This window comes from Brachycentrus maculatus, unplaced genomic scaffold (genome assembly GCF_059751285.1).
Source record: "Brachycentrus maculatus isolate JH-2025_06_01 unplaced genomic scaffold, ASM5975128v1 h1tg000035l, whole genome shotgun sequence".
Taxonomy (NCBI): domain Eukaryota; kingdom Metazoa; phylum Arthropoda; class Insecta; order Trichoptera; family Brachycentridae; genus Brachycentrus; species Brachycentrus maculatus.
Window position 1 is genome coordinate 580,926 of NW_028280789.1, and position 27,820 is coordinate 608,745.

The 27,820-nt window shown below is 30.4% G+C and overlaps 1 protein-coding gene across 2 annotated transcripts in view; it reads right to left on the reverse strand.

The window, feature by feature from the left end:
* Positions 1–27,820, reverse strand: part of LOC148312713 (uncharacterized) — a 163,463-nt gene that overhangs the window by 30,319 nt on the left and 105,324 nt on the right. The window lies entirely within an intron of this gene.

The window sequence follows — 27,820 nt, forward strand, 5'->3', positions numbered from 1 at the left end:
ATTACAGGAGTTATTTTCATATTATTTTTTGATTCTTCTTCATCTTTGATGAGATGTCAAAAAATAATATGAAAATATCTCCTATAATTGGAGATAATCCAGATTTTGTGAATAAGTATTTGGACACATTCAAAATGTTGTAAATAAATTATCTGGTCAAATTAGAAGCTTAAATAATAAAAATTAAAATGATATTTTCTGGCGTTTCTCATGTGTATGATTATCATCTAGGATTCGGACCTCACATACTAATATAAGAGTTTCTGGTCAGTGAAAAGCTTCTTTTCACCTCAACAATAGATGTCTCTAGTGAAGTTCTAGTGATTCCAGAATAATGTTTCAAAATTGGTTCATTATATAGAACTTCCAAGAATTTGAGTAGTGCGGTTGTCAATCATGGGTAGAATTGATGAATGTTGTAGAATTGGTGAATGTTGTGAAACATGTGTAAAGTGATCACTCAAACCAGCCTATGACGGTTGTCAGCCCCGTAAATGCCCAGACTTCCATATTCTTCTTCGTCTTTGATGAGATGTCAAAAAATAATATGATAATATTAAGTTTAATTTACACTTATCTTTTGTTGAACATGCGTTTTCAATCATCATAGGAATCACAACGATTGTACTGAAAAGGCATGAAAGATAAGATTAGATCAAACTAATATTAAAATTTAGTACGCACTGTATTCTTTACAAAAGCTGAAGAAATTCGACTTTTTTTCAGACGTTAGATTATTAAGCGCACGAATCATAGTTCAATATTATAGGTATGATGTAGCGTAAAGTAGTAAAACTATCTGATTTCAGTCCGAAATAGTTTTTTTTTTAATTTTATGTAATAAATTTGTACAACTAGCTTCCATTGCCAAAAACTCTGAATAATGAAACTAACTATAAAAGGGCTATTCATGATTGTATAATGAAGGAGGGTTAGAGGGAGAAAGTAGATCGAAAATAGATCATATCATTCGTCTATGTTATTTTTGACATCTCATTAATGATGGAGAAGAATATGGAAGTCTGGGCATTTACAGGGCTAACGACCGTCATAGGCTGGTTTAAGTGATCACTTTACACACGTGTAACGTTCACCAATTCTACCCATTATTGACAACCATACTTATCAAACTCTTGGAAGTTTGATATATATGAGCCAATTTAGAAAACTTCTTCTTGAATCACTAGAACTTCACTAGGGACATCTATTGGTGAGATGAAAAGAAGCTTTTTTTAAAAATATTTTTTTGTATTAAGAAACTTTTATATAAATATGTGAGACCCAAATCCTGGATTATAATCACATTCATGAAAAACGCCAGAAATTGTCATTTTTCATGTTTATTAAATAATTAAAATTTACTAAAGTTTACTAAAATTAGCTTAAAATTTGACCTGTTAATTTATTTACAACATTTTGAGAACAAGTATTTGGACACACTCAAAATGTTGTAAAAAAATTGTCTTTGTCTTACTTGATACATAGGGTCATAGATTATTCACAATTCATATATTTTTCAAGTATTGTAAATTTTGTATAGGAAAGCTCAGTGAGGGCAAATTATTGTATATATTTTGATTTTCGACTGCAAAAATATGTTGTTTATTAAAAATGAAACACTTGTTTTAGACCCCTTGACGAGTTTATTTAATTTTACACGAATAGTTACGAAAACTACAGATGTTTTCATCTACAGGTGATCACAAAAATTAACGAGCGAAAAATCATTCAGGAATTGGTAGATGTGGGTGGAGTAATAACTAAAGGATTAAGGGGTAGGACTTGGTTTGATGGGAACATAGACAACAATGATGAGGAATTTAAAAAAAGTATATTATTAAATGATCATTTTTAAATATATTTTTTTAAATTAAACACTTGAATATACCACTTAATTGAGTTTTATTTAAATATACGACTAGTTTCGAAAACTTTTCAAATCATCTGTAAATTTTCGAAACTAGTCGTATATATAAATAAAACTCATTGAAGTGGTATATTCAAGTGTTTAATTTAAAAAAATATCAAAAGTCATTCCACAAAGTTAATGCCGAATCAATAAATAATAATATTAATTGATGTTTTAAAAGTATTTAAAATTTTATGTATTTCTATATTTTTTGGATTAGTTTGAATGTAGGTAAACGTTTGTTTTGGTTGAAAATACCATACCGAGTATTAAATTAATGTACTACTAGTTATATAGTTGCAGTTGAGATGGCTGTGCAGAAATTTACATTTAATTACATTTAGTTCTAACTTTAATGTTTGTATATTAATATTTGCTTAAACCACGAACAGCCAGTACAGCGAGTTATACCATCTGATGTGTACCTGCGGACAAGAATATGTACACATCGTGAGTCCTCAAAATGTAACTTTGTTTTAAAATCACTATAAACATTTTATTTTAACTTAATTATAATGTCTACCGGTTTCGAAGCTAACCGTTTCTTTATCAAGACTGATTAATACTAATTTATTAAACACTCTTGATAAAGAAGCGGTTAGCTTCGAAACCAATAATAATAAAAATAATAAAACCCTTATCTGCACCCCAATGGTGCATAGGGCACTGCGTCATATAAACGCAGTGTTATCTTGATCGTTTACACATGAAGGAAAGGTGATCAGCCCTCCGCTTCAGGCACCAGTCCAGGGTAATGTTGAATAAATATGACAGTGAAAAAATCACTTATATTTATTTTACCCCCCTTGGGAATCGAACCCGGGACCTCCAGAACGGTAGCCGAGCGTGCTGACCATTACACTACGGAGGCGGACAAACCAATAGACATTATAATTAAGTTATAATAAAATTTTTAAAGTGATTTTAAAACAAAGTTACATTTAAATATTTTTAAGTTTTTGTCGGTGGATTGATGAAATTTTGAATGAAAAATGTAAAATCACAAAATGAGTGCCTTAAATATAAATTATGTTATAACTTCGTTATACAAACTTAAATAATAAAGTTTATGTGATTGGAAAAAGAAGCAGAGGAAGACCAAGTTAAACTTTGCATGATCAGGTATGTAAAATACTTAAAAGCGGTCAGGTCAGAAATCGAAATAATTGGCGGGTATGTATTGAGAGATGCGTGAATTTGGAAGGGGCGAAGAATATTTGCTAAGAAATATTTGCTAAGTGGTGTGGCGATCTATTCTATTTGCCTACCTCTGCGGGGAATCGGCGTGATGGTTAGTTAATAAGTTAGTTTATAATTCATTAGATACAAAAAATATAATAATAATAATAAATCCCTTACCGCACCCCAATGGTGCATAGGGCACTGCTTCATATAAACGCAGTGTTATCTCGATTGATTACACATGAAGGAAAGGTGATCAGCCCTCCACTTCAGGTACCAGTCCAGTGTAATATTGAATAAATATTAGAGTGAAAAAATCACTTTTATTTATTCAACCCCCCTGGGAATCGAACCCGGGACCTCCAGAAGGGTAGGCGAGCATGCTGACCATTACACTACGGAGGCGGACAAAAAATAAACAATGAATGTCTGTGAATGAAAGTCTGTCTCCAAGCACAAGAGCTTAGTCTCTTTTTTGGGACAGCGCAACTAGAATAATATATATATATTTTAATAAGAATGTAAAAATGTCTAGTTAGTAAATTAATGTAATAATTTTCGTTTCAATACTAAAACAGAAACAAAAAATGCCTTACAAAAATACATTTAATACCGGAAAATTGTCATTTTTTTTCTTTCTTATTCTTTGTATATTGTGCAGAGACTATTTTTTTTATGAGTTGGACGTCTAATTAAATTAATTTCATACATATAAACAGAGTTTTGTTTCATATAAACATATAAACGCGTCGGAACGGCGTTCTGGTACCTTTTTTCATAAATATAAAAAAATCATAATAATATGAAACAATGTAATTACGTTTACGTGGTTACATTCTATGTTTAGATAATTCGTCAAAATGATAAAATACGGCATTGTAATGAAAATTAAAATGATATTTGAAAATGCTTTTTTTTTAAAGAAAAAAGCTTGAGATGAAGTAAGTTTCAGGACCTTTTTTGTTAAAAAAGCCCTTCATAAAACATATTCAAACATGTCAACGTCACTTATAAATGGAGCCTTAATATTCAAGACCAGATAGGTACCCATCCACGTTAATAAAAACGTGGTTTACGCTAGGTCAGGTACCTACCCACGTTGATCAAAACGTGGCTTTATCTACCCAATACAAAATTACCGTAACTGAAACATTGTTTTACTAAAATAAAACACTTGAATATACCACATTAATGAGTTTTATTTATATATACGACTAGTTTCGAAAACTTACAGATATTTCCATCTTCTGATACAAATTAAACGAACAAACGAGCAAAAAATATATTGTTTGTATAACGCTCAATGTTATCTCCAAAATGTAATAATAATAATAAATCCCTTACCGCACCCCAATGGTGCATAGGGCACTGCTTTATATAAACGCAATGTTATCTCGATCGACTACACATGATGGAAAAGTGATCAGCCCTCCACTTCAGATACCAGTCCAGTGTAATATTGAATAAATATTAGAGTGAAAAAATCACTTATATTTATTAAACCCCCCTGGGAATCGAACCTGGGACCTCCAGAACGGTAGCCGAGCATGCTGACCATTACACTACGGAGGCGGACATAATATTCAAAAAGTAAAAAGATTTTCTTGTACATCTTTATCAAGTCCCAGAAAAACTTCAATTTTCTCGTACCGAATAACTAACAATAATACACATTTTCTCTGCTGTGAAGCAAAAGCCAATTTAGTATCTCTGTTAGACACTTAACCCTTTGACTGTCAATGGTATATTAAATTAACCAATTTAACCACTTTCCAACTCTGTGTAGATCTAAAGGGTCAACAGCTTTGTCCGATTTTGTCAAGTTGCCCGCAAACATTCTTTCTAACAGGACGAAACGTTTTTTCAGTGAAAGAAAGAATTTAGTGAAAGGGACACAGGTCAAACCGCTTACAGGCTGAAAAGAATTTCAGGAAAAGTAATTTCGACATCGCTGAAAGAAGGCACTTGAAATAATGTATCTGAATTTATTTATTATTTATCATAAATACATCTCAACATAGATGAAGAAAATATGGATATCTAGGTATTAACAGGGTTAATGACCAGGCATAGCCTACTATAAGTGACCAGTTTATACGCGTAGTCACGTGTCCGCCTCCGAGTGTAATGGTCAACATACTCGGCTACCTTTCTAGAGGTCCCGGGTTCGATTCCCAGGGGGATCAAATAAATAAAGGTGATTTTTTTTCACACTTATGTTTATTCCATATTGCCCTTTACTGGTACCTGAAGCGGAAGGCTGATCACCTTTCCTTCATGTGTGAAGATAACACTGCGTTTATATGATGCAGTGCCTTATGCATCATGGGGGTGCGGATAAGGGTTTGAAATGAAATTACACACGTATTATATTCACCATTTAATCCATGATAGATAATCACACACTGCTCAAATTTTTGGAATTCATACATATACTTATCATTAATCTCATGACACTGTACATGTGAGTTCGCTAGAGCCATCTATGATTTGGATGTATGCACGATCCTAACCGGATTATTTAACATACTGGAAAACCTCTGAAAACATGATTCTCAATTTTTTATGAGCTTATAATTTGACCACATTTTTGTGTGTATCAAAACACACAAAATGTGTTTTTTTTTTAATTAAGAGGACAAAGAAATTTAAATTTAACTCATCTCTCTGAGCTCAACAAGAAAAATGAGCACAACATTATACCGAGCTACTTTTCTTCTACCCTTATTCCCACTATTTCCACCCTGTGTTCACCATGCTTTGCTTTACATTGAGTGTTTAAGAGCGACCACAGACAAGCCTCGCTGAAAGCCTGGATTATATGTTCTATCAACACACTAAGCCATGCTTTCAGGGGCCTCCAGTGCCTAAAGATTTTCAGAATAATGAAAACTGAAAGATTTTTTCATAATTTACACAAAATTTATAACAACAAAAGATATTAAAATATGTAAATGATTTTATGTAGACCAGAAAATGTTTTAAGAATGTCGTTTTTCTGCGCAGATAGAAATAATAGATTGTACTGCTTTTAAGACACAATACAGATAAAGTTGATTTGGAAAAAAACACATCTTTTCGTAAACCGTATTTGAAATATTTTTTTAAAAAATTCGAAAGAATTTTTATTCTTGACTTATGCAAATGTTGAAACGACAAAAATGTATAACACTTGACTTTTAAAAAACATTTAGAGTACATCCAAATACTTAATCACAAATCTGGGTTTTCTCCACAAAGGAGTTATTTTTTACAATTTTTGACATCTCAAAATAGAAAAAGAGGAACATGGAAGTCTGGGTATTGACAAAGCTTATGATTTTTGATAGACAGGTTAATTGATCATTTTACACACGTGAAATATCCACCATTCTACCCATGATTGGGAACCACTCTACTCAAATTTTGGAAGTCATATTATATCTGATTCAGTTGACACCTGATATTTATGATTAAATTTAGAATACTTTTATACTTAATTTTTTGTTTTTTTTTAACTTCTTACATATATCATAAAATGAAACCAACAATACTCTTTTTTAAACTTTAAAAAATAATCATTAAAATAGTATTTTTTGAAAAAATATAATAAACAAAATAATTGTCATAGGATAACTGGTATACTTGATCATTTTACACACGTGCAACCTTCACCATTCTACCCATGATGACAGCCATACTACATTTTTTTTTGAAACTCCTACTTATCGCTCACCCCTTTCAACAACGTCATAAATCAAAAAGCTTGATTTTTCAGGAGATCGTTTTTAAAGTTTAAAAATATAGTAAAATGTATAAAAATAAATATCAAGCCACTTATTGAAGTTTTTAGTGTGCAACAGATCTTTTTAGGTAAAATCAGAGTATTTTTTCTCCTTTCAAAAAATATTTAGTATATTTAAAAAAATAATTAATTAAACAATTCATTTTCTTCAAAATGCAAAAACAGCACTTTCTGCCCTGTAGCGGGTAAATATTAAGTTAAAAATATGTCACTTTTGCTGGGATATAGAACATTTTCTGGGCATTCCGTAAACATGCACAACTCAAAATTGTCGATTTTTGAAATATGACGTTATTAAAAAGAGTGAACGATATATCAAAATCTAAATAAAACTATTGAAAGGTACATTTTTTATGAGTACAATAAGTATGGTGAAATCGATATTTCTCTCGAACAAAAAAAGCTCATTGTGTTTTTGATGTCCTTTTCTCCCCTCTCCTACAACCTTTCCCAGCCACCCTCTTGGGATTTCGCCACTTGTGCGGTTTTCGCGTTAGTCAACACGTTTCAACCCCCCATTTCGCAGATTTGATGGAATTAAATCTGTCGAAGGGAGTGTAAATTATTGTTTGAAGCGGACGAAAAAAATACAAGCACGCACGCGGAAAATTAACATATCAATTAAGCAGTAAAATTACTGTATGCTAATCGCTGTTTTCTAACCAAATACGTGTGGATGAACGCATAAATTGAGATTAGTTTTTAAATTATCTGTATTAATTTGGTCAGAATATAATTAGATATTTAGATCAATGAGGAACATTGTCTTTTTTTGACATCTCAACATAGATGAGGAAGAATAAAGAAGTCTTGGCATTTACGGGGTTTACGAATGTCATAGGTTGGTTTGAGTGATCACATTACACACGTGTAATATTTGCCAATTATACCCATGGTTGACAAACATACTACTCCAATTCTTGGAAAATCTATGAACATTGTTCAAATTCAAAATATATTGATTGAATCACTTGCATTTTACTACTGCCATCGGTGAGATGAAAGAAGCTTCTTCATCTAGGTTGAGAAGTCAAAAAATAATTTGAATATTAATAAAATAGTTAGAACGTTAATAACCTCAAAACAGTGGCCTTGTACAGGTGTTTTTTTTATTCATAATATAATATTACTCTAAACGAGAATCTGTTCAGCTTGATTTCACTTAAATTACGAGCAAGATAACATCACGTCGATGTCATACAGTATGCAGTGCTCTACGCACTATATCGTGCGGATAACGTTAAGAAAAAAAGTACTTAATTTCGCTCGCCTAGTTTTGTTACTTAAAATAAAACGTAAAATATTATATGTTGATTTGGCTTTAGCTTTGTGGAATGACATGTTGATTATTAAAATAAAATTAAACAATCGAATAATATCATTCAATGAGTTTTATTTCATTGCACACGACTAGTTTCAAAAACTACAAATGTTTTCACCGGGTGAAAAGTAAAATTAGTTTTACTTTTAAAGTCCTTTTTGGTAGGAGTTTTTATTTTCACCTAAAAATGAAAACATCTGTAGTTCTCGAAATTAGGTGTGTTATGAAATCAAACTCATCAAGTGGTTTCACACAAGTGTTTAATTTTTTTTAAAATCATTGACTTAAAAATGCCTTAATGTAATTTAATTGAAATGATATTAAAAATCACTTTTAAAAACATGACATGAAAAGATATCAAAAGATATGTTACCTACTGAGAGACGCTTTTAGCTTTTTCAAGTGGCCCGGGTAGATATATTTTGAGGGTTTTTTTTTTAAAAGGAACGAAAATTAATTAGGAATACAAAAATGCAAGGTAGGTTCTTGGATATATGAAGAGTTTTCTTTGTCAGCCAATTTCACTCACTTGACTTTAAAGGATCAAATGAATTTTCATTGAGACAGGAATTAATACTCATTTGAATTTTACTAGAAGAAATTAAATATCTCAGATGGAATATTGAATAACTAACTAACTAACTAACCATCTAGCCGCTTCCTCGCAGGGGTAGGCAGAGAGAATAGAACGCCACACCATTCTGTCTTTGCAATCATTCCTCGCCTCTTACACGATCAGCAATCTCCTCATACATACCCGCCGATTATTTCGACTTGCGACCTGATCACGCCCAAGTGTATTATGCCATGTTTTCCACGGTATTTCTTGGATTCTACTCCCAACAGTCATTTATTATGTATTTACCAAGATAACATGTGACGCGTTTCGTCTTATTAAGACATATGATAATTTCTTAATAATACTAATATCAAATATCATATATCGCTCACTCCTTTCAAGAACGTCATAAATCAAAAATCGTCAATTTTTAGTTGTGCATGTTTTCGGAATGCCAAAAAAATGTACTATATCCCAGCAAAAGCGGCATATTTTTAACTTAGTATTTACCCGCTACAGGGCAGAAAATGTTGTTTTTGAATTTTGAAGAAAATGTATTGTTTAATTATTTTTATAAATAAATTAAATATTTTTCAAATGGAGAAAAAACTTTCAGGTGGCTTGATATTTATTTTGAATACATTGTGTTATATTTTTAAACTTTAAAATTGTTCTCCTGAAAAATCAAGTATTTTGATTTATGACGTTCTTGAAAGGAGTGAGCGATATGTAAAAAAAAGTCAAATTCAATCCAACAACCGTGTTTAATTTTGGATATATTACCCAACATTTCAATATGGAATTCTACCAGCTGTCTGCAGTTACAATAAATAAGTTTAGTATGGATCGATTTCTATTGTGACCGCTAACGCAATGGCATTAGAAAATATGAAACCATATCAGAATCATTAGAATCTGAAACATACTAACCATCGACAACCTAAAAAGAGTTTACTATGCTATCGTATACTCACTGCTCCAGTATGGCATTATTGCATGGGGAGGCTCATACAACAACATACTGAACTCAGTGAAAATAGTACAGAAAACCATAATTAAAGTTATCTTGAAAAAAAACATATTTCCAACAAAATTATCATTAAAAAAATTTCAAGTCCCAAATATAGAATCCATTTATAAAAAAACCGCAGTTTTTCAAATACTAAAGGGTGACAACTATTTAAATTTAACAAAAAAATTATCATCGAGATTCTCAAACGATTTTTCTACTCCAAAATGCAACACCAAGCAATTTCAGCAAAACTTCAAATATTTGGCAATCAAACATTTCAATAAACTCCCTAAAGAAATAAAAAAAAAGATGATATAAAAATCCTTATATATAAAAGTTCTCTATATGTATAAATGATTCAAATGTTAGAAATAAAAATGTAAATTTATTAAATGAATAAAAAAAATATAGATTTATTGTATTATCTAGGAGGCACTGGTTTCTGTTGTATACTAAAATATTAAATATGGACACGTTCCACAGGTTTAATCAATATTCATGAATCGCTCAGTAATCAAGCGATGACGCAGGTCGTCAAAAATTAAGAGTAATTTATTTGAAAGTGTCGATCAAAAGTTATTCGTGTGGATAATAGGATGTGTTGTTGTATCGATTCAATCTGTCAAAATCTAATTATGTGTTCACGCGTATGGCGGTTTGGAAATAACACTTTTAAACCATTGATTATTTTTTTGATTAACTTTTTGATTGACGAGAATAAACGTCAGAATTGATTTGATTTGAGTTTTTATTTATTTATACTCGCTAAATGATTAAAATGTCGCTATTCATGTATTGTGGGATGAAAAATGGATACCCCACTGAATTTATGCAGATATTTTAGTAAAAAAATTTGATTTTAAACACTTTCTTTTTTTAAAACATTTTTCTTAGCTTTTTTTAAAGAACAATATTTATTTTAGCAAATCAACATATCGCTCACTCCTTTCAACAACGTCGAATATAAAAAAAAACTTGATTTTTCAGGAGATCGTTTTTAAAGTTTAAAAATATGATCAAGTGTATTAAAAATAAATATCAAGCCACTTATTGAACTATTTACAGTGCAACATTTTTATTATTTATTATTTATATATATTAACATTATTATTTATTGTGCAACAGATCTTTTAAGGTAAAACGTGGGTATTTTTTCTCCATTTTATTTTTTTTAGTTTATTTGGAAAAATGATTAAACGATACATTTTCCTCAAAATTCAAAAACAACACTTTTTGTCCTGTAGCGGGTAAATATTAAGTTAAAAATATGCCGCTTTTGCTGGGATATATTGTAGTACATTTTCTGAGCATTTCGAAAACATGCGCAACTGAAAATTGACGATTTTTGATAAATGACGTTGTTGAAAGGAGTGAACGATATGTACATAGAAGAAAAAGAATAAAGAAGTTTGGATATTCACAGAGCTAACATCCTTTCATAGGCTGGTTTAAGTGATCACTTTATTAACGAGTAACATTTGTAATATTTGTAATATTGTGAAAACCATTACATTTTTCTTTTTTAAATTTAAATTTCACCCGGTAAATACCACCATATGTTGTGACAACGCACTCTACATAATTTTAAAAAATCGTATGTATGATGTTACGGGGTTTGAAAATGATGCGGAATACATTGAAACACGTGTCACAGTAAGTTTCTAAAAAGTTGTATTTATCAAGTGAAATTTAAATTAAAAATGGGTAAATATTACCACAAAGTCGCTGTCGAATCAATTTATATTTTTTTCTCTTTTCTAAAATTTTAATGACTTAGATTCTATTATATGGCGATGCAACTGGGTTTTTATCAGTTCGATATAAATTTTTATATTTTGATTTAGATTAATATTGATGTAAATGATAAATATTTAGTTATGTCGTGTTAATTGTTAAAATTTTAAAGCATTCATGAACTGATTTCTCACGAAAATTTACTCATTAAAACTGTATTGTTATGACCACAATTCTGACCACAAAAAGTTTGTTAAAATGTAGATAACTTTTTCTATATTTTATCAGATTTTCATCATTTAGTAAAGTCGCTTGTTGTTTTCAAAGCTTATTTTAAACTTTGTTTACTTGGAACTAAAATACAGCTTAGTAAACAAGAATGATGCAATTGAAAAAAGAGGTTTCGAGATATTTGAGTTTGCACATGAAATAATCTTTGTAATAATATAATAAAATTGAAACAAAAAAGGGTTTTGTAAAAACGTTAAGTATTTTTTATTTAACGAATAAATATTAAAATATATGTTTAAAGTTCTTAATATCAATAAAAAAGTCTTAAAAATAAAGGCCTACTATAAAATGCAAGAGTGTCATAAACTCTATAATATAATAAACATATATTTATCTACGAGTATAAAAATAAATGAATACAATTAAAAAGTGAGTAGTTTGAAATAATCGAAAAAAATCAGTAAACAAAAAAAAATACGATAATAACTGATTTTCTTTTTTTTTAGTTTTAGCCGTAATCAATAATACATTAATTTTAAGAACTACCCTTTCCATAATTGGGTGTGGATTATGAAAGTTATCAGGAAGGGGTAAATCTTAAAAATCATGCCACAAAGATATTAAAAATTGGTTTATATTTTATTGAAAATTACAAATGAATTCGTTAATAATTTAAGGACGAAATGAAAGGAAAACAAGGAAATTAGCGCGGTTTTATGATGCGGAATAAAGCACTTGTGGAATTAAGGGTTAATCAAAATTATAAGCCAGAGAACGAATACAGGGATGTCATAACAAAAGTCACAAATCACAGAAGGGGTGGGGGTACGAACAGGAAGGAGGAAAGTTGGACCATAAATTCACAGAGTAAATTAAATTCCATGTCCTCAAATATTGGCTTTGGTAACTAGTTTGCGTACTTAAAAGGCTACAAAAGATGTCTAAAAAAAAAACAATAGGATTGTGATTTTGTGACGTAGCCCTTTGTGTCATGGTCAATAAGACAAAACAAAAATATAAGGGCATATTGAAATTTCTATATATATATATATATATATATATATATATATATATATATATATATATATATATATATATATATATATATATATATATATATTTATTGTATATATATAAATATACATATATATATATATATATATATATATATATATATATATATATATATATATATATATATATATATATACATATATATATATATATATATATATATATATATATATATATATATATATATATATATATATATATATATATATATATATATATATATATATAAATATATATATATATTTATATAAATATATATATATATATTTATATAAATATATATATATATATATATATATATATATATATATATATATATATATATATATATATATATATATATATATATATATATATATATATATATATATATATATATACTTATATATATATATATATATATATATATATATATATATATATATATATATATATATATATATATATGTATATATATATAAATATATATATAGAATAAAAATCCACTAAATGATCTATAAACCTTGTACAAAAGAAGCAAGGTAAATGATAAATGTAATTCCCATCTAAAAAAAGAACTCAGTAGTGCATTTCGTATTATTTTTCTTTTTTTAAATCAATTATCGATCCAGTACATTTTGTTTTCAGGGTCTGTCTGCCTCCATTATTCATGGAATAATTAAACATCGACATGACCAATTTACTAGCCAATCTAAAACGCATTTCCAATTCCCGCCGCTCTTCCGCCATTCAGTGAACGCCAAATTGAATTGTGAAACGTACGTTAAATGTTACATGTGCAATGTACATTGTTACGTTGTAACTTTTGCTATTTTTCACGTTTCTTTGAGCACTAAAATCAATCGCGCGTGGATATTATTTACACTTGTATAATACCTCTTATTAAGTTTTATTTCAAAGCACACATCTAATCTCGAAAATTCAGCTGTTTTCATCGACAGGTGATTATTAAAACATCTTCTCTTTACCCTTATCCGTAGCCAATGGTGCGTAGGGTACTGCATTATATTGATGCATTGTTATTTTTATTGATTGTTACTTACATATTGAATAAATATTGGAGAGAAAATCACTGGTATGTATTTATTTTCACCCGCCCCCCTTGGAATCGAACACGGGAATTCCAGATTAAATTAAAGACATTGAAAACTTTTATGTTAAGCCTAAGCGGCTTATTATTAGAAATATTATGGTAGAGTGGATTCGAACCGAGAAACTCTGACTCGAGAGTCCGCGACACTAATCACGGGACCACAACCCGACACATGTTCTCATCAACAGGTAAAAATACAGACTAAAATGTTTTGTTACAGTACTGTGTTGATATGATTCAGTGTCCTGTGCACCATTAGGATCAAATGAGGGTTTTTAAAAGTTGCCCACTTCATTCCCAGATCTGATATAGAAGTAAGCTTCCTGACAGATCTTTCTTGCAAGGAAATTTTAGTTTTTTTGTTTGTTTTATGGACGTTGACGAGAAAGTGTTAGAAAAAAACAATGAATCATTTCTAAAAATTGTTAAGAGAAAAAATAAATTATTTAAACATCAATTGAGTTATGAAGGATGGTAAGGCCATTCTTATATATAGGTCAAACGGTTGAAATAATAAAATACGATTAATTGTCATACGAATCTGAAGCTATTAATTAAACTAAATCAAAACGCCCTTATTTTAAGAAATTATCATAAAACACAGGATTAAGTACTGAATAATCTTATCTAATTTCAATAGGAGGATAAATCATGGCAAAAAGTGAGGGAAGGGATGAATGATGGTTGGAAATTTTCACAAATTTCGTATCTTAAAATAATAATACCTACACAATACTAGAGATAAGACAAGGAGACGCTTTTATTTCGCGATATTTGGATACGGAATACTTAATTAAAAGCTTATTTATTGTTGTAATTGGATGACTTTGAGAACAATCTCTCTTCTAGATTTGAGTTCTTTAGATACAGAGATCTTTAATAGAAATTTAATTAATATTTATCATAAGTTTTAACGTTTTATTGTTCTCGAATCGGGAATATTTGAAAAGCCCTTTCATGACGAATTCAATATTTAATTATTTAAGGCTTTTCCTTTTATCGCCTAATAAACACTTCTGAAATATTAATAAAATGATTTTCTTTGTCTTTTGGTTTTAGTAGTAGATTCTGTAAATCGTTCGATTTAAATGACTAGCCCACGTAAAATTTTACTACCCAAAAAATGTTTTTGTAAGTAAAGTTATCATAATAATAATAATAATAAAACCCTTATCCGCACCCCAATGGTGCATAGGGCACTGCTTCATATGAACACAGTGTTATCTTGATCGTTTACACACGAAGGAAAGGTGATCAGCCCTCCGCTTCAGGTACCAGTCAAGGGTAATATTGAATAAATATTACAGTGAAAAAATCACTTATATTTATTTGACCCCCCTGGGAATCGAACCCGGGACCTCCAGAACGGTAGCCGAGCGTACTGACCATTACACTACAGAGGCGGACAAAGTAATCATAGACCGAGAAAACATGGCACGACATGTAGAACGAATGAGTGAGGAAAGAACGGTAAAACATATTTATGAGGCGAATGTTAGCGGGAAAAGAAGCAGTGGAAGACCGAGAAAAACATGGCACGATCAGGTATGCCAAATACTTGAAAGTGGTCAGGTTAGGAGTCGTAACAATCGGCGGGTATGTATGAGGAGATGCATGAACGCGGAAGAGGCGAAGAATGTTTGCAAGGACAGAGTGGTGTGGCGCTCTATTCTCTCTGCCTACCCCTGCGGGGAAGCGGCGTGATGGTTAGTTAGTTAGTTAAGTAATCATTCGGTGCACAACATAGTTCTTATGTTGAACATAATGTTTGGAAAGCAAAGCATGGAGTATGCAAAAGAAGGATGATAGATGACAGAATGCGGTCGACGCATGAAAAATACTATATTTCATCATAAATTTTCAATCATAAGTTTATATTGGAACCCGTAAATGGAAGTATCAGTAACTCCCAAAACTAGTCGTAAAAATGAAATACAATACTCAAGTGGTAAAAAATAAGTGTTTTATTTACAATTTAATAATTAAACTAACTAACCATCACGCCGCTTCCCCGCAGGGGTAGGCAGAGAGAATAGAGCGCCACACCACTCTGTCCTTGCAAACATTCTTCGCCTCTTCCACGTTCATGCATCTCCTTATACATACCCGCCGATTGTTACGACTCCTGACCACTTTCAAGTATTTGGCATACCTGATCGTGCCATGTTTTTTTCGGTCTTCCTCTGCTTCTTTTCCCGCTAACATTCGCCTCATAAATTTGTTTTACTGTTCTTTCCTCACTCATTCGTTCTACATGTCTACATCTCAACACACCTTTCAATTTAATAATTTCTTACCATAAAGTGAATGACGAAACAATAAATAACATAAAAAAGTACAACATTTTGTGTTTGTCTAATTACTTGTTCACAAATCCGGATTATCTCCAGTTGGGAGTTATTTTTTAAATAATTTTTTGACATGTAAAAAAATATTGAGAAACATATTGTTTGAATTCACTAGACATCTATAGTGAGATGAAAGAAGCTTTTTATTAAGCAGAAACTCAACTATTTGGACATACTCAAAACATTGTTATATTCAATTGAAATTTAAGTTTTACTTGATAATTACCACTTTTTCTTATGATCTATTATGACACGTGTTTCGATGCATTCCGCATTATCATACGTTGTTTGAAAATGATGCAGAATGCATCGAAATTGTGATATTTACCAAGTAAAACTTAAATTAAAAATGGTTAAATAATACCACAAAGTGACTGCCAAATCAATAAATGATATTTTTTCTAGTGACTGATAAGATAAATAATATGGAATCGTGAAGACGTCACACGTTGCAAAACGTGGTTGCAATTGAATAATATGAATACAGACTAAAATAGCGGCAAACTATTTCGAGAGACGAAATAGAAATGTAACTCGACGTTGATTTAATGTTCCGGGTATTGTTTTATTAGACGTATGTTTTTATAAAACGTCTTAGTTTAGAAAGTTTAAATTGTCGCTATCATTCACGTGGACACATCTGAAAATTGAAATCGAGCCAAGCACACATTTACTTCAACGTGCTGGCTTTATAAATACATATACCGGCGAATGTATTAGTTCAAGCAAATACTTATTATTATTTGACATCTCAACACAGATGAAGAAGGATATGGGCATTTACGGGGCTTACGACCGTCATAGACTGGTTTGAGTAATCACTTTACACACGTATAACATTCACCAAATCTATCCATGATTGACAACCACACTACATATATCGCTCACTCCTTTCAAGAACGTCATATATAAAAAAACTTGATTTTTCAGAAGATCGTTTTTAATGTTTAAAAATATAATACAATATTTGAAAAATAAATATCAAGCCACTTATTGAACTTTTTACTGTGCAACAGATCTTTTAAGGTAAAACCTGAAGGTTTTTTCTCCATTTGAAAAATATTTAGCATAATTAAAAAAAAAAATTAAATAATATATTTTTTTTCAACATGCAAAAACAACTCTTTCTGCCCTGTAGCGGGTAAATATTAGATTAAAAATATGCCTCTTTTGCTGGAATATAGTACATTTTCTGGGCATTCCGAAAACATGCACAACTGAAAATTTACGATTTTTGATTTATGACGTTCTTGAAAGGAGTGAGCGATATATGATCCAATTTCGAAACATTGTTCTAGATTCACTAGAATTTCGCTTAAGACATCTATTGAAGAGATGAAAATAACGTTTTTATTGAGCAGAAACTCTTTTATTAGTATGTGAAGTACGAATCCGAGATTATAATCACATACATGTGAGATGCCAGAAAATATCATTTTCATTTTTATCATTTTATAGCTTATTATTTGACCAGTTAATTTATTTTCAACTTTTTGTACGTGTCCAAATACTTGTTCACAAATCTGGATAACCTTCAATTATAGGAGTTATTTTTTTTGTGAAGGAAATATTTTGGCAGGCAAGTCTGAAAGACACGGAGGACAAATACGAACTGCGATAATATTTTAAGAATATTGATTTATATGGTATTAACTTTATGGAACAACGTGATGATTTAAATGTAACTACTACTACCATCACGCCGTTTCCCCGCAGGGGTAGACAGAGAGGATGGAAGGCCACAATCTTCTGTCCTGACATACTCCTAGCTTCCTTCACATCCATACATCTAGACATACATGTCCTCAAATTACGTAGACGTTTGACACCACCAGATTTTAGGTTCTGAAATTTTTTTTTCGGTCATCTTCACATGTTACTATCCTTAGAGATGTCCTAGAGACGCGGTCGAAGGAACTTGGACAGACGATGTGTACATTTTCCTGAACCTCATTCTCTGTTCTTTGTATCCGTATTTGCTGTCACCTAACATCAAATGAGTTTCTCTCTAGTTGGGTGTCTAAGGATAAATTTACATTGGGAGGATACATCTCTCCAGAAAACGTTCTAAAGTTTCGTGAAGGTGTAAACATTTTTGCATCGTTCCTCTTAGATGACAATCCTTGAGTCTTCCGAAGAGGAAACACACACACACACACGTATATAAATGTTTTAACTAGTGAATAGTTTATTGGTTCTTTATTCATATAGTGTATGGTGTGCATTTTTGGTATCGTAAGGGAAGGGTAATTAACTATTACCTTACTATGAGTATTTCAATGTTTTAGAACTAGTACATAAACCCTGATAATGACTAGGTTCTTGTAGAAACCGGTGGGAAAAAGTGTACCAATAAAAAGTGGTTAAAACAAAGTTGTTTTATTTTATAAAGTTTATAAAATGTACCACAAAGTATCTGCGAAAAACATTCAAGAAAGGATTTATTCTTTATTTGCAATCTCCAACATTTACAATACAATATTTTCCGCGTTCAATCTTCGTGTTACATCCTTATCCGCATTTCTGCCAATTATTTAAAAGCGGTGTCAATAAATGGACTTAATTAAATTTAAACGACCAATTATTGACAAGCTATTTTCTATGCAAGTGCATTTTAACAATTAGTGCCGCTTTCAGTCGTTCCGAGAGCGAGGATTAGTGCTGTTACAGCAACAAGTGATATATTCGCGTGCATTGTGTGCAGTATGCGTGGTGCACGCATGTTAGATCGACTTAGTATTGAAATAGTTTAGTTATTTTTAGTCGTAAACGGCACTATTCCGCTACAAAACTGCGATCGTTAGTTACTTAGAAAAAGTTATTTTTTCAAAACGAATCCTTTATAAGTTAGAACCTTCTTTGAATACTTAAAGTTTATAATAGATTTATATAATCCACTGACACTTCGTGATGGAATTGCATTTTAATATATTATTAGATTAAAACCATTATTTTTAGCTTTTCTACTTTATTTTTATTTGACCAGCGACCGGTCTGATGATGTCGGTAACGACGAAACCCGGTCGCTGGTCAAATAAAAATAAAGTGGTAAAGCTAAAAATATTGGTTTTAATCTAATAATATACCTACTTAAAGTTTACAAAAATAATTATATATAATTTTAAAAAATCTGGAATACAATGAATGTATGACCGGCTATATGCTTAAAAAAATACCAATATTTTAAATATTGGTATTTTGATTATTGTATTGATAAATGACTCCTATGTTAAGAAACCCAGATTTGTGAACAAGGATTTTTACACACCCAACATCTTATGCAAACGTACATACTTAACCTTTCCGCTTTCACAAAACATTACGTTTTAAAAATAATATATTTATCTCAATAATACATTTTCTTGTAAATTTTATACCAAATTATCAAATGAATGACGAAAAATTACCATTATAACATTATTAAGTGTCGGGTTGTGGTCCCGTGGTTAGTGTCGCGGACTCTTAAGTCAGAGTTTCTCAGTTCGAATCTACTCTACCACAATTTGATACCTATTTCTAATAATAAGCCGCTTAGGCTCACAGAAAGAGTATGAAATAAAAATATTTGTGTAAATAATAAAAACACAAATATTCTTCTTTATTAAAAAAATAAAAAAGCAACAGTTTGCAAAAATTAGATATTGACAGTTTTAATATTGAAAAGGGAATTTTTATTATTTACATGATGGTTTATATATCACACATTTAACAAATAAGTCTTTTTTATTGGTATATATTTATTTCTTTATTTTTATATTAACGTAGATTTTCTAGATCCAGAGATATTTTTAATTGGACATTATTTTATAATTGTCCGCCTCCGTAGTGTAATGGTCAGCACGCTCGGCTACCGTTTTGGAGGTCCCGGGTTCGATTCCCAAGGGGGGTAAAATAAATATAAGTGATTTTTTTCACTGTCATATTTATTCAATATTACCCTGGACTCGTACCTGAAGCGGAGGGCTGATCACCTTTCCTTCATGTGTAAACGATCAAGATAACACTGCGTTTATATGACGCAGTGCCCTATGCACCATTGCGGTGCGGATAAGGGTTTTAATATTATTATTATGATTTTAACACTAATATTTCTCACTATTAAATAATAAAAAAAACTGAAATATATCACAAACTCTTGATATGGTTTTGTTTTTAAATAAGTATTTTTATTACTCGCTTATGATGGAGCGGTAGGAGAATTGTCCCAGTTAGGAACTAAACTGTGTTAATAACTATTAGTTGTTTAAACAACTAATAGTTATTAACACTCAATTAAACATTCAAGGCATTGATTGAATCACTTTTTTTCCTTAAAACCATAAAAGGTTAATGTAACTTAGAAATGCGATTACCCTAACAAATGCTAATAAGAGTAAATTTATGGGGATTATTTTATTATTGGTAATGATTACTAGACAAACCAGTTTGAGTGTTTGAAAATGTCTTAATAAGACGAAACGCGTCACATATTATCATATATCGCTCACTCCGTTCAACAACGTCATTTATCAAAAATCGACAATTTTCAGTTGTGCGTGTTTTCGGAAATCCCAGAAAATGTACTAAGTATATCCCAGCAAAAGTGGCATATTTTAAACATAATATTTACCCGCTACAGGGCAGAAAGTGTTGTTTTTGCATTTTGAAGAAAATATGTTGTTAAAGGAGAAAAAACCTTATATTTTTAAACTTTAAAAATGATCTCTTGAAAAATCAAGTTTTTTTAAATATATGACGTTGTTGAAAACTGTAACGCATATGGTTAAATTTTAACTAACTAACTAACTAACCATCACGCCGCTTCCCCGAAGGGGTAGGCAGAGAGAATAGAGCGCCACACCACTCTGTCCTTGCAAACATTCTTCGCCTCTTCCACGTTCATGCATCTCCTCATACATACCCGCCGATTGTTACGACTCCTAACCTGACCACATTCAAGTATTTGGCATACCTGATCGTGCCACGTATTTCTCGGTCTTTCTCTGCTTCTTTTCCCGCTAACATTCGCCGCATAAATTTGTTTTACCGATTTACTGTTAAATTTTTTGTATTAAATCTTTTAAAATCCATTATTATTTATGGATTTGGCATTAATTTTGAGGAATACAAAAATTAAACACTTGTATAGTATCAATTTTTGAGTTTATTAATGTAAAACTTTATTATGACAGTTAGTTTGTTGTGACAGGTGCCGTGGCGAGTTGGGTAGACGCTCGACTGCGAAACTGGCGTCGCGGGCTCGATTCCCGCCAAGTGCTAAATAAATTCAAGAAAGATTCATTTTCAATTGGTCCGGGTATTTATGATGTATTTTTTGCATTTACCTTCCCTATCCTTACTATCCTGCCTGCAGAAAAGCTTCTGATAGAGGCTTTGCAGGTTATTCCTTTAAAAAAGAACTGTAACAATTGTGTTTAAATCAATAAACTTAAAATGTGGTTTTATGCAAATGTTTTATTTTTGGATTTAAATAAGTAAAACCCTTCGTATTTTTAATGCTAAATGTTTTGTTTTTTTGTAAAAACGATACGAGAATGTAATTTTTTTTAAACGAAATATATTTTCTGTTCCTGACAGTTTCCTTTGACTTTTGATATTTATTTTTAAAAGCATATAGTCGGGAAATAGCTGAAAACAATCTAAACATATTTTTTATAAGGGAAGTATGTAATTAAACCTGCGGTTTTGTAACGTACATACTGAATATTTTATTTACTGTTTGAAGCGAAAAAAATATTTCTCAATGATTTACATAATTCAGATTTTTTAACGAAAATTTTGGCACGCTCAAAATATTGTAAATAAAATATTCATTTATTTAAACCCTTATCCGCACCCGAAGGTGAATATCATATAAACGCAGTTTTATCTTGATCGTGAAAGGAAAGGTGATTAGCCCTTCGCTTCAAGTACTATCCCACGGTAATATTAAACAAATATTAGAGTGAAAAAAAAACACTTATATTTTTGACCCACCCTGGGAATCGAATCCGGAACCTCAAGTATAAAAGCTGAGCGTGCTGACCATAACACTACGGAATCGGACAGAATAAAATAACTGTAGAAACATTATTTAAATAAAATTTTAAAATAATATTTTCAGGCGTCTTATAGTATGCAAAATAATTCAAATTTTAATAAAATTGCACGGATTGTTTTCATCATATGTAATGTAAACGATTTGTATTGAAACCTAGATATAGATGAAGAATATTATTTATTGCGATCCTACACAGGCTGGTTTAGTTGATCACTTTATATTCGTGTAAAATTACACTCTACCCAAGATTGACAACCATACTACACAAATTTCGTACATATATCCTTTAATTGACACGTTTATTCACATGCGAGTTCTCGGCACCATCTTTGATAGAGTTCTTTTTTAGCAAAGATCTTCATGAAATGTTTATAAAACATTCATCCCAAATTATTTTACATACCAGGAAACCCCTAGAAAAAATTATTGTGGTTATATAAAATGTTTTAAAAGTATATTGCTATCGGAAAAAATTTTTTTTTTCTTTATTAGCGCCCGTAGCTAATTTGAACAGAATATATGTATTACATATATACTTTATGATATGTTATAAAAATAAGTTTTCCCTTTTTAAGTACCTATATTATTGGTTCGAAAAGTACTTAAATAAACAAGGATGAACATATAAAAAATAACGTTTTTTTTCATTAATATAAAATATTTGAATTATTATTGCTTTATAGTTAGGAAGTGATAAATTTCAGATATCAATTTGGTCCGCGAAATCATTGCCAAGGTTTTGCATTTTGTATATATATAACGTGGTAATATTTTTCTTCGTAAATTGGGTGTAAATAATATGTAAAGTGGGTGTTTAATAATAAAATAAACAATTTGTTGCTTTGTAATTAAAGTTTAAAATTAAAGTTTATTCTTAATTTATCTTTATAATATTTTTCTATCTGTCTATCTGATTCTGACAGTTCAGAATATTATATTTTTTTCTATCTGATGTCTTTTGTTTTATTCAGTGCGACGCATGCGACATCTGGTGGTAGATTTATACTTTATGTAGGTACTTAATAAAATGTATAGGTAGGTACCTAGTTATTTTATTACATATATAGTATTGAATCCAGACACTGTCCGGCTGTTATTACAACAAAATATATGACGGCATTTTACTTGATTTAAAAAACAATTGGACAGTGTAATATGTTGTTATCTGCTCGTCATTAGACACACCATTAATGCCGAAAAATGATTTTCATGAAACAAATATGTTCCCGAAAACAATTTTGCTTATCAATCTAGATTTAAGCACGAACATTTTTGTTCATTTGTAAAAATAACACGAGTTTAATGTCATGTCATACAAATAATAAAATTTTACAATCCATGTTCTCCGTTGAGGGTGGAAAATATTTTTTATTTAATATTATTTTCGTCCGCCTCCGTAGTGTAATGGTCAGCACGCTCGGCTACCGTTCTGGAGGTCCTGGGTTCGATTCCCAAGGGGGGTAAAATAAATAAAAGTGATTTTTTCACTGTAATATTTATTCAATATTACCATGGACTGGTACCTGAAGCGGAGGGCTGATCACCTTTCCTTCATGTGTAAACGATCAAGATAACACTGCGTTTATATGACACAGTGCCCTATGCACCATTGGGGTGCGGATTAGGGTTTTATTATTTATTATTATTTTAATTTTAATTAATTTTTTTAATTTAGTAATCCAAAATATTATAATTTAATTAATTTGCTAGACTCTTTTCACTTTATACATATATTAATACTAGTTACGCTGTTCCAATAAAAAAAGCAACTAAGCGCTTGTGCTTGGAGAGGGACTTACACTCAATGCTAATTGTTTATACATGACATAATATATTTTTTCTTTGAATTATTTTTTTCGTGTATTTAAATCGGACAGGATTTGACAGAATATTACGAGTGTGTTTAAATCTTTGTTCACAAATCTGTGTTTTAAAGACTTAGGAATTATTTTTTCATATTGATATCTCAAAATATATGAAAAAGAATATGGAGATCTGAGTAATTTACAGGGCTTATGACCTGTTTCATGAACTCTGTAAATGCCCAGACTTCAATAATCTTCTTCATCTATGAGATGTAAAAAAATGTAAAAAATGTATTTGTCAATCGTGAATAGAATGGTGAATGTACAAAGTGATCAATAAAACCAGCATATGACACGTCATCGGCTGGTTATGTGAATGCCCAGACTTCAATATTCTTCTTTATATGAGTTGTCAAAAAATACAAAAAAATGTAGTTATAGATGGTGAATGTTGAATGGATGGTAGAATGGTGAATGTTATACTCGTACAAAGTGATAAATAAAACCCGCCTATGACAGGCCATAGGCTGGTTTTGTAAATGCCCACACGTCCATTTTCTTCTTCATCTATGTTGAGATAAAAAAATGTAATATAATAAATTGATAAAAAATACAACCGCATCAAAACACTTTCAGAAGCCTGACCTATTAACCATTATAAAAGGTCGCTGTCACGGCGTAAATCCGGTCGTTTCTGAAAAAGTCTGGGACATTAACATCTTAACGGTTCGGTGAGACAACAGCGTTTTAATGTGCGGTCATTAACGGTACTTACCGCTTTATTAGCGCGCTATTTCGCGACATTATGTTGGCCGTGTTACGTCCGTTAGTAGGCGCTACTTGCAGCGCTACTGCGAGGGATTCTTTTGGTCATTATACTAGCAAGGGGAGGTTTTTATTGAGTACGCAGACTTTTTTTAAGGCGTAGGTTTAGACAACGAAAATATATTTTTGTTACTTTTGGCTTTAGGGAAGGACCTATTTTCATACTATTTTTTTTTTGACATCTCATCAAAGATGAAGAAGAATATGGAAGTCTGGGCATTTACGATTGTAAATGCCCAGACTTCTGTAATTGAATCTGTAATTGAAGATAATCAAGACTTTGTGAACAAGTATTTGGACACACTCAAAATGTTGTAAAAAAGACTTGTTTATTTATTTATTTAAACTTCATGTACAGAAAATAAATAAGTTCATTGGGGGGCATATTGCTAAAAAGTAGTATCTTTTAAAACACCAAAAGCAGACTAGTGATATTGGTCAAAACGTTTGATATCATGTATAGGTGTTTGCAATCAGAGGGTAGATAGTACTTGAACATTTAAAAACAACATAATTTAGAAATTGATGATTATGAGGAATTTTCAAGGCAAAAGAGAGTTTAGGGAAGGAGGTAGAGGGATAGAAAACTAATGGAGGAGGTTTGATGGACAGTTAGGATTCTAATGATAGATAGTAATGTCTCAGACGTTTCTTAAAAGTTTACGTGTGTGGATAAGAGAAACCCTATAACTTCCTTAAAAATATTATATTAATATATTATATTATTTATATTTATTATTTTTTATTATTATTGTTATTAAAATATATTATATTTTTTATAATTATATTAATATATTAATGTATTATCACCACTGTACTATATTTTGATGTAATTCCATTTCTTTATTATTATCGATACCCCGCAACTTATTTTCCTTTAAATCCAGGTAACATTTAAAGTTATTAAATTTTCTGCTTAAAATACCGTTTTTATATTGAAAAACAATGTTTTTCTTCGAAACAAATATATGTTTTTTGAAGAGATATTATAAGGAAGGAGTTATTGTACAAAAAAAGAAAAATAATATATAATTAAAAATACATGTATTCTAAAAAAGATCCAATTTACAGTCTAAAAAGAATACATAAAAAAACTACATCGAAAACTTTTGATACGTACATTTACTGTGTGAAATAATGACTATTTTGATATAAAATAAAACACACTGAGAAATTCCGTTTTTTTAGTTATTCATGTAAATATGACCAGTTTCAATAATATAAAATCTTTGAGAATATCTGTAGTTCTCAAAACCAGACGAGTTTATGTTAATAAACTCAAAAAAGTGGTTTATTACATGCAAGTGTTTTATTTATTAATTAGTCATTAACATTGTGGAATGACTTGTTGATTATTTTTAAAATTAAACACATCTATAATATCACTTATTGAGTTTTATTTCATTACACACAAGTTTCGAAGACAACAATCGTTTTTGTAATCATATTTTGTAACACCTATATAATATTATACATGTGTTTCATTTTAAAAATAATACATCGTATTATTCTACAAAGTGAATTTTTACATATCCTCAATATTATTAATATTTAAAACATTTACTTTGTGGTTAGTCATTTTTACTTTTTAAAATTTTGAGTAATATTAGTATATAACCACATTTTTACAATATATAAAATTTAAATCGTAATTATTTTTGTACCTACATGATATTTTAAGTTGTTTGATAGCAACCAATTGATTTATCTTGAAGATTGATGACTCCACGATTCGAATGGTTCATTGTGTCGATCTGTTCAGTTTAAAACGTTCGTCACATCTCTCATCCTTATTCTCCTCTTTTGTTATTCCAAAACACACGCACTTACCGTCATCTTTTATGGCATATGATTAAAGATAGAGCCGTTACATATTTCACCCCATTGATTTCAAATATTCGAAGGTTATTGCGTTATTTTATCTAAATTCGATACGGAAATCATGCGAGAAGGGTGCTATCGAGGTCTGCCTTTCAGAAAGCACACCCTCATTTGAATAAACCGAGCAAGGGAATGGGGGTGGAGAGTGCAAAAAACATCTCTGCTAAATTGAATCCAGCGAAAATGATCGGGAATGATTATATTGTTTTCACGTATCCTGTTTCAAATTATTTTGAGAAACAATGCATCCCTACACATGTAAAGGAGTACATGTCGTGGATATACTGGCAAAAGATATGAACTCTAAAATCTCTGTTTGAATAATCTCTCTTATTTAAAGCTTTTAGCCTGAATAAAATATCATTTCTTGAATGTTTTTCGCAGATACTTTGTGGCATATTTTATAAAGTTTACAAAATAAAACTACTTTGTTTTAACCACTTTTTATTGGTACACTTTTTCCAACCGGTTTCGATAAGAACCCTGTCATCCTCAGGGTTTATTCACTAATTCTAAAACTTTGAAATACTCAATATACTAAATATTTTTCATATGGAGAAAATACATTCAGGTTTACATAAAAATATTTTTTGCACTGTAAAAAGTTCAATAAGAGGCTTGATATTTATTTTTAATACATTTTATTATATTTTTAAACTTTCAAAACGATCTCCTGAAAAATCAAGTTTTTTTATATATATGACGTTGTTGAAAGCAGTGAGCGAAATGTGTAAGGATGTATATGTATAATAATGTAAGTGATAATCTACATCCTCACACATGCTTTAAAAAATTACTCTCACATAACACATGAAAGCACCTGATAGCAAAGCACACAAATCACAATAAACACACTTTATCGAAACGTATATAGAAGTACAAGTCATTAATTATGTCAGCCCCAGCTTGAAATCTATGGATTTGATAGAATGATGTATCGATTATAAAAAAGCTAAAAATTTTACTAGGTTAAATATTTACTGATTAAAAATTCGAGAATTTTTTATGCTTTGGGTAAAATG